Below are 14,677 nucleotides of genomic sequence, written 5' to 3' on the forward strand. Positions count from 1 at the left end.
CACTACAAGAAACATTGTTTTTGCTACAGTTACATTTCTGATTTATTATTGGATTTATCAATTGCCAACATATTATGTAGTGCTTTCACTTAGACATTTTGCTAAATATTTTCATATTCTGCGAATTGTTAGGTTGGAAATGCTACTATAAATTTATTTATGAGTAGGTCATTTTATAGTGTATCCAGTTTGACTCAATTTTATTTTATTTTTTTAAATTTTTCTACATGTAGTTGGAATTCTGTATGTGAAAGGTTTCCACCCTAGATGCATTTAAAGTTGTTATTGAATGGTTATTCATAAGCAGGGAAACTAATAAAGGTTTTCTAGTGAATTTGGCATCTGGAACCAGTGTTCCCTTTAATTGACAGATGCAGAACGCTATTCTCATGGGGTGTAAGAAGCGCCAGCAGATTACAAAATCTGAAATTGTGTAATTGTTTATAGGACTGTGCTATAGAGACCTAGAGGAGCACTTAGATGGTTACCCTGCTGTGTACTATGGATATGCATTTATGACCTTTTGTACCGATTAACTGGAAAACTGCAAATTATGCATACTCTGACTATAACAGAGTAGCCTTACTAAAAAAATGAATGAAAATGTGCAGAAGCTGTAGTGTCAAATGTGCATGAAAAAACAACACAATTAGGTTGAAAGTATATTTCGTAATCTTTTATATATCTTTTAATTTTGTTGGTGTTTCTAATAAATGTGTGTGATCATGAATAGCCCCTTCCAATGTCATAAAACATAGCATGATAACATCTAAACATACTTATTACATAGTTTATTTAGTAATATGAAAACTTGTGACAATATCTGGGATCTTCCTGCAGGCATTAAAACCACAATGTTAAATTATGTGCCACTGAATTAGCCAAATATTTTCACTTCCTCCCTAATTTTTGACATACAAATGTAATTGTTTTATTATATAGAACCTCCCTATATTGTATGTATTGCATATACTGTATTATTGTATTTCAATGTAACAGTGCTCTAACTGAGCTCTGTTACATTCAATGTTTTAAATACCCCAAACAGAGGTTCAGGCATTTCCTTTCAGGGAATCCCTTTGATCTGGATTTGTAGAGTCTTTTGCCACAGTAAATGATCGATCGCACTGTGTGCTGTCAGTCAGCATGTCTGTGTGTATGTGGCAGCTCTATGACAGAGCTGCATACACCAAACTGAGGGGTCTCTGTAGGATTCCTCTGACCAACCTCAGATTGGCAAGCAGTAGTTGGCTAGTGGCCATAGAGTATTCTGAGCTGTGCTTTGGATAGATTTTTTTTAAATGTAACTTTGAATCGTGCCCTCTGAGTTGAACAGCTTACTTTTGAGTATGGTTTTAAGATGCAGTCTTCTTTCTTGCAAAAGTCTAGATTTTACAAGAGTCATTGAACCAAGCCTATAGCCTGCTAAGCAACTTGCAACAATGTAGTTTTTGATCTTTAAATGAATGTGTTCAGTACATAATAGAACAGTTTCCAGGTGTAAATGAATAGATAGACAAAAAGTAACTTATTTAATTTTACACACGTACAAAATAAAGGATTTTCTTATTTTCTGCAAAGTTTTGATCAAGCAAAAATGTCGAAATAAGGTATAGATGAAAGAGTAATGGTGAATACAATCGTATTATAACAGTGGTATGATAACAATGGTTCTGTAACAATGGCATCTAACAATGTAAACCTATATTGCTGATCTCTTTATAGTGTTAAAGAAAAACCACATATCACTTTGAATCATAAATGTTAAAATTGTCTTGTGTAATGCAGTGAATCAACCATTTCTTGTTCAGTTCACAAACTTCTAAAGTAAAATATCTAGGCATTTTTAATTTGTTGCGAGTATAGAAAAACAAATTTAGCTGTTCAATACTGTGCAAACGGCAGGTGTAAAATGCTGTAAAGTAAGAATGCTTTCGAAAATAGACACGTTAATAGTTTATTTTTATCATTTAACAAAATGCAAAGTAAGTGAACAGAAGAAAAGTTTGAGACCAGTCAATAGTTTGTTTTACCACCCTTTGCCTGCAAAACCGTGTCGATTCTTCTAGGTGCACTTCCACAGGGATATTGTAGGCATATAGGTAGGTGTTTGATAACACAATTATATCAAATAGGTGTTAATGATCAGCAATTTAATATGTAGACTAAAACATAATCATTAACCTAAACAGCTGTGGGGGGGGCGGTAAAACTTAATGAAGAACAACCAAACTCACTAACCAGGTAAGGATTTTACTTCTGTTCACTCACATTGCATTTTGTTAAATGATAAAAAAATAAACTATCAACATGCCTATGTTTGAAAGCATTCTTACTTTAAAGCATGTTTCTCACCTGCCTAAAACTTTCGCACAGTACTGTATAAGTCTTTGTAAAGTGAACCACAAGGCATTCATTCAGCGGTAGTTTTGACTGGCCATCAATATTTGTGTGGCCTACTCATTTGTTACAAGGTTAACTTATGCTTCCGGCAAGACTCTGAATTTATCACAAAAAGTAATTTGCACTAAACTAGACAGATGCCATAAACAACATTTAAATATTTATGCCCCAAGTATTGCTTTGAGGAAAAATAAATGTTCATGTGTTAAAATGTTCACAATAACAACAGCTTAAAATTAATTTGAAAAATAGCAATATTATCACCATTTATTGTTAGGTACATAGTGTATATTAGCACAAGATCAGGGAATAGAATAAATTGAACTATAAATATTTTTTTTCTTTTCTACCAAGTTACAATGTCTAATAAAATATCACTAAATGATAGTTTTAGTGTCAACAATTATTTAAATAAGAGTGGAGGTTGAAATAATTGTATGTAGAATACATAATTAATGTAAATAAAGAATACAAAATAAGCAAACATTCAACAAAAATGTAAACTCAGAGCACTAATAAAAATCACATGGAAATCAAGATTTTTTAACCCATATTATATGTTCATATATTGTTTTAAAAAAACAATGTTAAACCCACCAGCAAACCCTTATGAAAAAATTACTGCAGTTTTTTGGACGTAAAAAAACTGCAATACTGTAATTTTACTGCAGTATTACTGCACATTTACTGCACTTTTTTTTATATATTGCAAACCTACAGTTGTACTTCAATATACTGTACTTCTGTACAAAAAAAACTGCAGTAAGGCTAGGTTTCCACTTGGGTTTTTGTCCGGCGTTTTTTTCTTGATGAAAAACGCCAGGAAAACTGCCAAGAAAACTGCCACTGCATTTACCTGCGTTTTGGCGTTTTTTCTGCAGTTTTTTCAGGCGTTTTAGCCTTTCTGTGGAAATTGCTTTTTTTGACCTTAGGCAGTTTTTCCAGCCTTTACAAGTTAGAAGTTTCACCCAGCTAAAAGGGATTAGGATAAATGGCAAGTATCTGCCCTCTCCTGATGTCATTTACTTGGTAGACCCTTTTGTCTCTTTTCTGTGGTTTGTAAGGCATGCTTTATTCCGAATGTCTGCTCCTCTGGGAAGATTGGCCCCAAATGATGGTGCAAATTGTTTGCTGTTGCTTTTGGCACGCAGGATCCGGTCGCGTATGTTTGTTTGTAATGGCATGTTTGTTCCAAATGGTGTAAAATTCAATATGAACCAGTCCAGGACTTTGTTTTGTGTGAAACTGTTTGTTTTCAGCCTATTTCTCGTAGGACACACAGATACTGGGTCCATCCTCTGCATTGTAACTGTGGAAAAAACGCCATAAAAAACGCCAAGGCAATAAACCCACATGGCTTTTTCATGGCGTTTTTTCTCTCCCATAGACTTCTATTGGAGAAAAAAAGCCAAGATTTCTTGCAAAAAACGCCAGAGTGTCAACATGCTGCAGTTTTGAAAAACTGCCACAGAGCCCAAAAAAGCAGAAAAACGCCAAAGAGGACTGAAAAAACGCCAGACAGAAAAACGCCAAGTGGAAATTGCATTTTGCGATTTCCTATTGAAGAACAGCTAAAAAACCGCCAGGTGGCGCTATTGGCGTTTTTATAGGCGTTTTTAGCAAAAAAAAACCCAAATGGAAACCAAGCCTAAAGCTTACAATATTGAAATGTAATCACAAGTAAAATATGTGATCCAATCACGCATTTACAAACAGTGGATACACAGGATTTTTTGGTCTAAATTGCATTCATATTATTTTGAAGGTATCACAAGAGCAGTATGAATGTAATTTTTTGATGTAGAGTTTCTTACAGTTTGAAGATCTAGCTTATGCCCAAGTCAAATCTCAAAAGATATGCGCAATGAATTATTAACCGAATGAGCTTCATTTGGCATTTGTAGGTCACATCTTCCATTCATGTTAGGGTCTATCACTTATGATTTATTTAATGTTCTGTTGTGGAATACCAAGCAGATCACCAAAGTTAAATGTTTCATGGCAGAATTGAGATTAAATCTGTACTTGAAAGTTGTTGTCCATTAATGTTTACAAAAACCATGACAAGGGATGGATTTGCACAATGACTACATGTTTTCTGTGCTCCTTTTTCATGCATTTGCTGAGGCAAAAGTATATAGGACAGCACTAGATGACTTGTAATTTCAATTGTTTTCTCTGTGAAATGTGTATAAAATGTCACATTATTATTAAAAGTATTTATTATTATTATTTATTGTTTTATATAGTTCCATCAAATTCCGTAGCGCTGTACAATGGGTGGACAGGACATAACAAGTAGAATGTAACATGACAATTTGGCTGACAGAGACAGCAGCTGAGGAGGGCCCTGCTCAAACGAGTTTACAATCTAGAGGATGCTGATCCACTTAGCTGGAGGTGCCCTTTGGGATAAGTAATATACATTAACCGGGGCCTTCACTATATTTCCACCATGTTGCGGTTGCATCATTACTTTTATATGGCTTCTTCCGTGTATGACAGTTAATCACTATCTCTTTGAATCTGCTGTAATATTATACTGACGAATGCATTCAAAATCCTATAAGTAGTTACAAAACAAACACCAAATTATATTATAAAAAGTAAACAGTATATTTTGTGCATGTCTGCTAAGTTGCAAAGAGTACAGCTTTAACAGCAGTTGTTACCTCATAGCTCTGTGATGCATTAAAGCAAGCTGGATGTTTGTGTGCAGCACACAGGCTCAGGCCACCACTTTGCTGGATTGATAGAAGAAGGAAGATGAAGCTGGTAGTTTTGTTCTTATTTCTGCTGGTTGCAGAAGTCTGTCCTGCTCCGCTGCCTGCTAATCGGCATGATGATTACGGCAAGTTGAAGACGGTACCAAGCACGCCTCCAAAGAACGGCCAAAATGAACTGGATGCGAAATGGATTGCAATTTTTGCATCAGTGAACCTGGTGTCATTTTGCCTTTCCTGCTGCCTGCTCGGATTCCTGATCTACAAATATAAAAATTGGAATCCAAATAATAATGGCAGCCTGCATCTGACCCCCAGAAGAGACGGTCCAAAAGCATGCGTCTTCTTACAGTCAGTCTTCTTTTCATAATAAGGAGATTTCACCTGCAGTTTCAAAGGTTGTTTTATTCTGGTGCATATACTTTACATAATATAATGATATAATCATTATATAAGGAATATCATGGGAGAGAGAGAGAGAATGGATACAATGCATGTCAGCGCTTTGTAGAAGCCCGATTGGCAGGCGAAACGTGTTGGTGATTACACTGATTATGTATCGAGGAAGAGGAGTAACAGCGCAGCCTACAGAGGGTTACCAGCGGCTTTTGAGAAATCTGAAGGGACTACCATACTACTACTTTTTCTGGCTGTGTTTGTGAGGCTCTGAAAAGTCTGCTCACCGCTCCACTTTGTGAGCATTGCATTTTATGTATTTGTTTGTTTTACAATAATAAATATGTATCCTTAAGTTCTTCACCTGTGAGTTTTTTTTACTATATGTTTAACCCTTGATGCTATATGCGCATGTCATGCTCCCTCCTCTGTGAGTAATATTCCTTGGGGGATTTTTTGTGTTTATTTATACAGGTCGGACAAGTATAACCGACTATTTCGAACTATTTTTTTTTTTGTTTTTTTTTATTTCGAACTGTAGATGTGACATGTACCTTTTTTTAAAGTATTTGAATGCCTGATTATTCCAAGAGGCTAATGCGAAGCCACAAAGACAACACAGAATCAAAACCCCTAGTTATTTGTATTATGTTCTAGAACCTAGATTAAAACAGTAGAAGAAAGTGTGATCAAAGATAGAAGCAAATAGTAACCACTCTCCTTCTACAATAAAAAAATATATATATACCAGCATGGAATACAAACATAACGTAAAACTTATAGGAATAATAAGGAGGGTTGAATTTTATGTCAAAGAACATACTGTATGAGGCTTGGAATACCTTGCAAAGTGAGTTATTACAAAAAGTTTTCACTTATGAAGATGTCCTACATATATAAGAAAAAATAGACGATAACCTTAACCTTGCATCAGTCTGACTGTCATCATGACCGGATATCTCAGGAAGTCCTGAATAAAGCATTTAGCGGGATTTCTTGAAAGTCACATTACTGATTGAAATATGCATTATGCAGGGCAGTTCAGCCCCTTTTTGCTGAGAGTTTTACAGAGATTGTCCTTTATAGTGCATGGTGAAATAAGGGATTTGAAACCACCACTCTCCCACAGCCTCTCTTACCAGCTGCCACTTAAGTGAATAAACTCCTGTTCATACTACTGTTGACTTGTATTTTACGAGGATGCTAAAACGGTGAGCATGATGTTAGTAACCTGTAGGTGCAGCTGTGGATCAGTCCACCTCATTTGGTGCCATGAGTGGCTCAGGAATGAGTCTCTGGGTCCTTTCACACCCTCCTCTTTTCCTCATGATGATGACACTAGAGCAGCAGCAGGAGACTCTGTTTATTCATGGATGGTGTGAGCAGATGCTGGTGGTGATCTAGCAGATGGTGGAGCTGAATGTGGTGGTGGAGTGAGTCTTCTTAATGTAGGGTCTCTTAGGGGAACATGTAGGAAGTAGAGTGGTGATGGGAGCAGGCCTCAGCCGTGAGAGGGATATGGCCATGGTGCATTCGGCAGCTGGTGAGGTTACGGTCACATTGGTTGGCAGAAGAACCTGTATTGGTAAAAGATGTGAACACTACAGCAGTGCCTTAAGCCTTTCATGGTATAGATGTTGGTGGTCATATAAGTGACGTACAGGCCTGTGGTTCTGGCTCATTGCTCCCCTCATGTGTATCCCTTGCTGATGACGGAGGTATAGGCAATACATAGGTGTTTTAATAAAAAAGAAGAAAAGCACATGCTCAAAAACCCTAAATCACAGATCACTACAGGGTGACCAATATAACATACATATAAAACATAAACATATAGTAAAATGTTTGCAAGTGAAATATTTATTCCTAAACAAAAAATGAAAATGTAAGGCTTACAAATTGGAGTGGTAAGCACACCTTTCAGAGGCTCACAAACATAGCCAGAAATGAATTAGTAAACGGGGCTTGTAATGTCTTGGACGTGTTTCGGTTACTCCTCCAGTTTCTGGATAATCGCTGTAATCACACTGTTTCGGCTGCTAATCAGGTCTGTCCAATGTGCTGACGTGCATAGTATTCATAGCCTCTATAAATACACTTTATACGACAGTATATAAACTTTAAATTAAATATCTCACAATGCCACTGATTGACAAACTACAGCCTGTTTAGTTGAGGAATTTAGTAATGCTACATTATGTCCATTTCCTTGTCACCTTCCCAATAATTGTGCAAAGTTTGGAATATTACCTCATCACCACATAAACCAATTCAGCAGGAACAACTTATTGGCAGCCATGGTGATAGAAGCATGCTTCACACTAACTGGGGCCTTCACTATATTCCCACCATGCAGTGGCGTCGGCAGGAGGGGGCCATGCCCCCCCTACATCATGCTGTGCCCCCCCGTGTGCCCCCCTCAGTTGAAACGCCGTCTTTTTTTTTTATTTATTTTTTTATAGACGCGGAGGAGAGAGAGGCGCCGAGCAGTCGCTGAGGAATAACGTTTTCAGCAACCGTTTTCAGGCACCTCTCACTCTTCTCTGCAAGGCCACTGCTTTGGTCGGGGTACCGGCATTTCAAGAATATTATGTCATATCCGGCACTCAGCAGTGAAGCCGCGCACACTGCGGCAGAACAGGGAGACAAAGGTCTCGCGATCCTACCGCTGGAATTCTATAAGTTAAGTGAACTTCAAAGGGGGAGAGGGTAGAAAGTTAGGAGGGGGTAGATAGGGAGTGAGAAGAGGTAGATAGGGTAGATAGGGAGTGAGAAGAGGTAGATAGGGAGTGAGAAGAGGTTGACAGGCAGTGAGAAGAGGTAGACAGGGCAGAAGGGAGTGAGAAGGGGTAGATAGGGAGTGAGAAGGGGTAGATAGGGAGGGAGAGGGGGCAGATAGGGAGGGAGAGGGGGCAGATAGGGAGGGAGAGGGGTAGATAGGGAGGGAAAGGGGGTAGATAGGGAGGGAGAGAGGGGGTAGATAGGGTAGATAGGGAGGGAGAGAGGGGGTAGATAGGGTAGATAGGGAGGGAGAGAGGGGGGTAGATAGGGAGGGGGTAGAATGAGAGAGAATGAATGGATTAATGTGTGGATGCATTAATGAATATGTGTAAATAATAAATGATTGTGTGAATGAAAGTGAATTAGTGAGTTACTGTAAACGTGTTTGTGAATCATAGGTGTATTATTGATTTGTCAAAAAAAGCAAAGATGGTATAAGCAGGGTGTTTAAGCACGGGGGACAAAGATGGCACAGGTAGCGTGTTTATGGGACAAAGATGGCGTACATCCAGCTGTTTGGGGACAATGTTGACTTATGCTGGGCTGTTTGGCGACAAAGATGGCACGTCCTATGTATGTGTAAGTTGGGTGCTGGTAAGGTTCTATGTGTGCAATGTGGAGACCAGGGTTGTCTTTGGGGTGTGCGACCTGTGATCTGTGCCTGTAAGTTAGGGGGTTTTATCTATACCTTTAATGCAGAGGTTATATGTAATTTCCAATTGATATATACCTGCAAAGCTAGGTTTTGTGTTATTCTGTTGATCTGTATTCGCTGTTTCCATACATTATTTATGTTTACCTGCAAATATAGGATTTGTATGTCTGATTCAGTTGATCAATACCCAGAGTGCTGTTTCCATGTGTTGTTTATTTAATCTATACCTTCAGTGCTGAGTTTACATGTGATTTCCAGTTGACTGACTCACAATCTTCCCCTGATCTGCAGTCAGTGTGGCAAATATATTTTTTGGTGTGGTAGCGGAGGGAGTGATTGCATGCAAGGGAGCGTTGAGCAGGGTCCAAGGAAATGCTTGAGTAGGGTCCAATTTTTTCACTATAAAATATATTGGCAACAGGGTCTAATATTCATATATATATTGGCAGCAGGGGCAAATATGTATATATATATATATTGGTAGCAGGGGCAAATATTTATATATGTTTTGGCAGCAGGGTCTTATATTTATTTATATATTGGCAGCAGGGTTTAATATTTATATATATTGGCAGCAGGGTCTAATATTAATATATATTGGCTGCAGGGGCTAATATTAATATATATCGGAAGCAGAGGCTAACATTAACATATATTGGCAGCAGAGGCTAATATTAATGTTTATTGGCAGCAGGGTCTAGTATTTATATTCATATTGGCAGCAGGGTCTAATATATATATATATATATATATATATATATATATGCAGCAGGGGCTAATATTAATATATGTTGGCTGCAGGGGCTATTATCAATAAATATTGGCTGCAGGGCCTAATATTTATATATATCGACAGTAGGGGCTAATATTAATATATATTGGCAGCAGGGTCAAATATTAATATATATTGGCAGCAGGGTATAATTTTTTATGTATATCGGCAGCAGGGTATAATATAAGTATATATCCGCCGCAGGGGCTAATATTAATATACCGTATTGGCTCGAATATAGGCCGCACTTTTTTCCCCCACTTTAAGTTTTTAAAGTGGGGGTGCGGCCTATATTCGGGGTCTAGCGCCCGACGCCCGGTACATGCAGTCCCGGGCGCCGGGCAGGCAGCGGGGTTAAGATACAGATCCCCCGCAGCGGTGCAGGGGACCTGCATCCTTCTCCCCGATACGCTCAGACAGCCTCCCCTGCCAGCACTTCCCACGGGGGGGGGTGCCGGCACGGGAGGTTATCTAAGCGTTTTACCTCTGCCCACCCCCGACTTACCGGAGCAGACTCCCGGGTGTCTTGCGGGGCCGGCGGGAGACATTTACGCAATACGCAAATGCAACTTCCGGTAACGGTACCGGAAGTTGCATACGCGTATTGCGTAGATGTCCCTCGCCGGCCCTGAAGACACCCGGGAGTCTGCTCCGGTAAGTCGAGGAGGGGGGGCAGAGGAGGACAGCGGCAGCGTATCGCGGGGAGGGAGGACAGCGGCAGCGGATCTCGGGGAGGGAGGGCAGCGGATCTCGGGGAGGGAGGGCAGCGGATCTCGGGGAGGGAGGGCAGCGGATCGCGGGGAGGGAGGGCAGCGGATCGCGGGGAGGGAGGGCAGCGGATCGCGGGGAGGGAGGGCAGCGGATCGCGGGGAGGGAGGACAGCGGCAGCGTATCGCGGGGAGGGAGGACAGCGGCAGCGTATCGCGGGGAGGGAGGACAGTGGCAGCATATCTCGGGGAGGGAGGACAGTGGCAGCATATCTCGGGGGGGAGGACAGTGGCAGCATGTTTTTTTTGGTGCTTTTTTAAAGAAAAAAAACTTTTTCTTTAAAAAAGCACCAAACTTTTAGGGTGCGGCCTATATACGGGGGCGGCCTATATCCGAGCCAATACGGTATATCGGAAGCAAGGTGTAATATTTTTATATATATCGGCTGCAGCGTCTAATATTTATATATATATTTTAGCAGTAGGGGCTAATATTAACAAATGAAAAATAACTGCCAGTTCAGCTGTAATTTTGAAATCATATTTCAATCACAGCCTTTACTTGAAAGAGATAAGTACATATTATGTAGTTAAAAATGCACATCAAACGTATATATATATATATATTGTATATGTACCATTTTATAATTGCCCCCCCTACTTTGGTCCCTGCCCCCCCCTCTAAATATGAAAGCTGGGGATGCCACTGCCACCATGTTGCGGTTGCATCATTACTTTTATATGGCTTCTTCCGTGTATGACAGTTAATCACTATCTCTTTGAATCTGCTGTAATATTATACTGATGAATGCATTCAAAATCCTATAAGTAGTTACAAAACAAACACCAAATTATATTATAAAAAGTAAACAGTATATTTTGTGCATGTCTGCTAAGTTGCAAAGAGTACAGCTTTAACAGCAGTTGTTACCTCATAGCTCTGTGATGCATTAAAGCAAGCTGGATGTTTGTGTGCAGGACACAGGCTCAGGCCACCACTTTGCTGGATTGATAGAAGAAGGAAGATGAAGCTGGTAGTGTTGTTCTTATTTCTGCTGGTTGCAGAAGTCTGTCCTGCTCCGCTGCCTGCTAATCGGCATGATGATTACGGCAAGTTGAAGACGTTACCAAGCACGCCTCCAAAGAACGGCCAAAATAAACTGGTTGTGAAATGGATTGATGTTTTAGCATCAGTGAACCTGGTGTCATTTTGCCTTTCCTGCTGCCTGCTCGGATTCATGATCTACAAATATAAAAATTGGAATCCAAATAATAATGGCAGCCTGCATCAGACCCCCAGAATAGACGGTCCAAAAGCACGCGCCTTCTTACAGTCTGTCTTCTTTTCATAATAAGGAGATTTCACCTGCAGTTTCAAAGGTTGTTTTATTCTGGTGCGTATACTTTACATAATATAATGATATAATCATTATATAAGGAATATCATGGGAGAGAGAGAGAGAATGGATACAATGCATTGGCAGGCGAAACGTGTTGGTGATTACATTGATTATGTATCGAGGAAGAGGAGTAACAGCGCAGCCTACAGAGGGTTACCAGCGGCTTTTGAGAAATCTGAAGGGACTACCATACCACTACTTTTTCTGGCTGTGTTTGTGAGGCTCTGAAAAGTCTGCTTACCGCTCCACTTTGTGAGCATTGCATTTTATGTATTTGTTTGTTTTACAATAATAAATATGTATCCTTAAGTTCTTCACCTGTGAGTTTTTTTTTACTATATGTTTAACCCTTGATGCTATATGCGCATGTCATGCTCCCTTCTCTGTGAGTAATATTCCTTGGGGGATTTTTTGTGTTTATTTATACAGGTCGGACAATGTTTTTTTGTGTTTTTCTTTTGATGATTGAAAAATATAACCGACTATTTCGAACTATATGGAAGAATTTTGAAGATTTTAAAAAATATAAGTACTCCACTATTTCAGAAAATCAAAAAATTCATAAATCATTTCTAGACTAGTGCAAATGGGCCAAAAAACTAATTTTTTTAGTTAGTCTTATGCCCATTTGTTTTCAGGCAGTGAATTTCATTTCCTGCCCTTCCTTTCGTTTGGCTGAAAATTAGGGGAGATTTTTAATCCGGGAACTAAATTTCTTGCCCGGTGTCCACGTTCACTTTCAATCACTTTCTCACACTGTCACTCACTCTTTCACGCTCTTATTCACTCTCTCACACTCTCTGCCGAACCATTTCTGCTTCTGCTGACCACTTGCGCATCTTCTCTTCTCCCTTCTCTTTTCTGTCTTCTCTATTCTATTTTTAATCTTCATTCCTTAATTTTTTTTCTTTGTCTGCATTTCTGCGGGCATAACCCGGCAACTTCTGCCAAAATGGCGACGCTGCGGCGATGATCACCCCAATTCTCTAATCAAGTGAGTGAGAGTGTGACAGAGGAATGTCGGCCAAAAACAAAAAGCTCTGAATTTTTGTCTTGGCCTAGTTTTCAGGACTTCTAATGAATTGCCGAATTTACCAAACTTGGGTAAATTTGCAAGGTACTATCATCGCCAATGTCCACAGGCCTGTACCAAAAGCACCATCATTAAAGTCTATCAAAGGTAAAAGAGACATTAAAGCATGTACCTGCTTCAAGTAGTGAAAGTACCACAGATTTAGATCTGCCGGCATGGTGGTTCTTTGTTATTATTTTCAATGGCTAACTGTGCCATCTTTACTGTGAAGATTAAAAAAAAGAGAATTTAAATAAGAAGATGTGAGCATTAAATGTAAATGCAGTAGACACCCTGCAGTGATGCTTCTTCCTCCAGAACGATTTGAAATGATTGATGATTTTAATTACTAAAACAACACATACATTACATTGTGAATAATTACAGGGAAGATTATTCAGACTGTGAAATTGAGAATATTTACTATCCCCCAATGTTTATTTACATTTGCAACACCATGCACCGAAAAAGAAAGAAACATAAATATTTTTGGACAGTTGGATACTTCCTATAGAATAACTAGCGGCGCCCAAAACGCAAACTTAAAGATTGGGTCTTAAGTGTTATGTATAGATCCAGTATACTAAATGTGTAAAGCTGCTATTGCATGGTTTGACTACAGGGTGAGGGGTGACAAACTGTTATAGGAAACTTAAATACTCTGTGACTGTATTTCTCAATGTGTATGTTCCTTATGCTTTTTCTCCTAGGAAGTTTTCTTTTGCTATGGTTATGTTTTATAATTTGAGGATTTACTGCATTTGTGTACTTAAGCCATTCTTGCAATCTTCAGCAGATCCATTTCAATTTGATCAATGATGACTGTATCGCTACAAAGTTTTTGTCCCAATGCTCACATATATCAAAAACTATGATGTAACTCTCTGTTTTACTCTTAATTATTACCATTGTGTTCCCTTCATGTGGTTTATTAGACTATAGTGAACTTTCATACACCGAAAAACACCATACATTTTGGAAAAATCAACATTATAATATAGCAGTCTAATTAAGGCATACGCTTTAAAAAAAAAATGTTATCAATATGTTAGCACACTAGTACTATAATAGAACGTGTCGCTGTCTCTAAAATGGTTTCATGTGCTCATTAAATATATGAATATGGGATATTGTGTTAATTTTCAGTTGCTTCATCAGTTAGTACATTATTTTGATAATACTTAACCATCCACATTGTCTCTTTAGCACAGTACTTTGTATTTTCCAGCACGCAGTTGAACTCTTCTGATATGGTTGCTCATCGTGTAAATCTTTGTAGCATGTTCTATTACTGGTGCAGAAAACATAAACTAGCAAGAACAGGGTAACTGATCGAAATGCCGGTAGCATAGTTGTTTAGCTGTAGCTGTAGTTCTGAATACACTTAATTCCATCTGATATCCCTTCACGGGAAGATATATAGCGCTTTGTATATATATCCTTTCTGTTTCGGCTCATGACATTTGCAGTCCTGAAAGAGGAGGGGTGGATCGTGTTGCCATTACAATTTATAAACCATATACTGTACTTAAAATGTAATTTGTTTTAATCTTGATTTGTGTTATGAATAAATATTTTGACATATTAGGTACAATATATTGAATAATGCAAGGATGTAAACATGTGATTTATATAGAACTATAGATCACAAGCTTTGTGGTTAAGAAGTAATGGTGTAATCTCCCAGAATACCAAATATTTTTAATATCATTCAAAGTGATACACAATCAACTAATGTTATTGGCTGGCTCTCAACAGGACGCCATTA

The 14,677-nt window shown here is 38.7% G+C and overlaps 1 protein-coding gene across 2 annotated transcripts in view; it reads left to right on the forward strand.

Annotated features, from left to right (window-relative positions):
• Positions 1-14,677, forward strand: part of NELL2 (neural EGFL like 2) — an 84,525-nt gene that overhangs the window by 56,742 nt on the left and 13,106 nt on the right. The gene's annotated exons all lie outside the window — the stretch shown is intronic.

Source organism: Spea bombifrons, chromosome 4, assembly GCF_027358695.1.
Source record: "Spea bombifrons isolate aSpeBom1 chromosome 4, aSpeBom1.2.pri, whole genome shotgun sequence".
NCBI classification, from domain to species: domain Eukaryota; kingdom Metazoa; phylum Chordata; class Amphibia; order Anura; family Pelobatidae; genus Spea; species Spea bombifrons.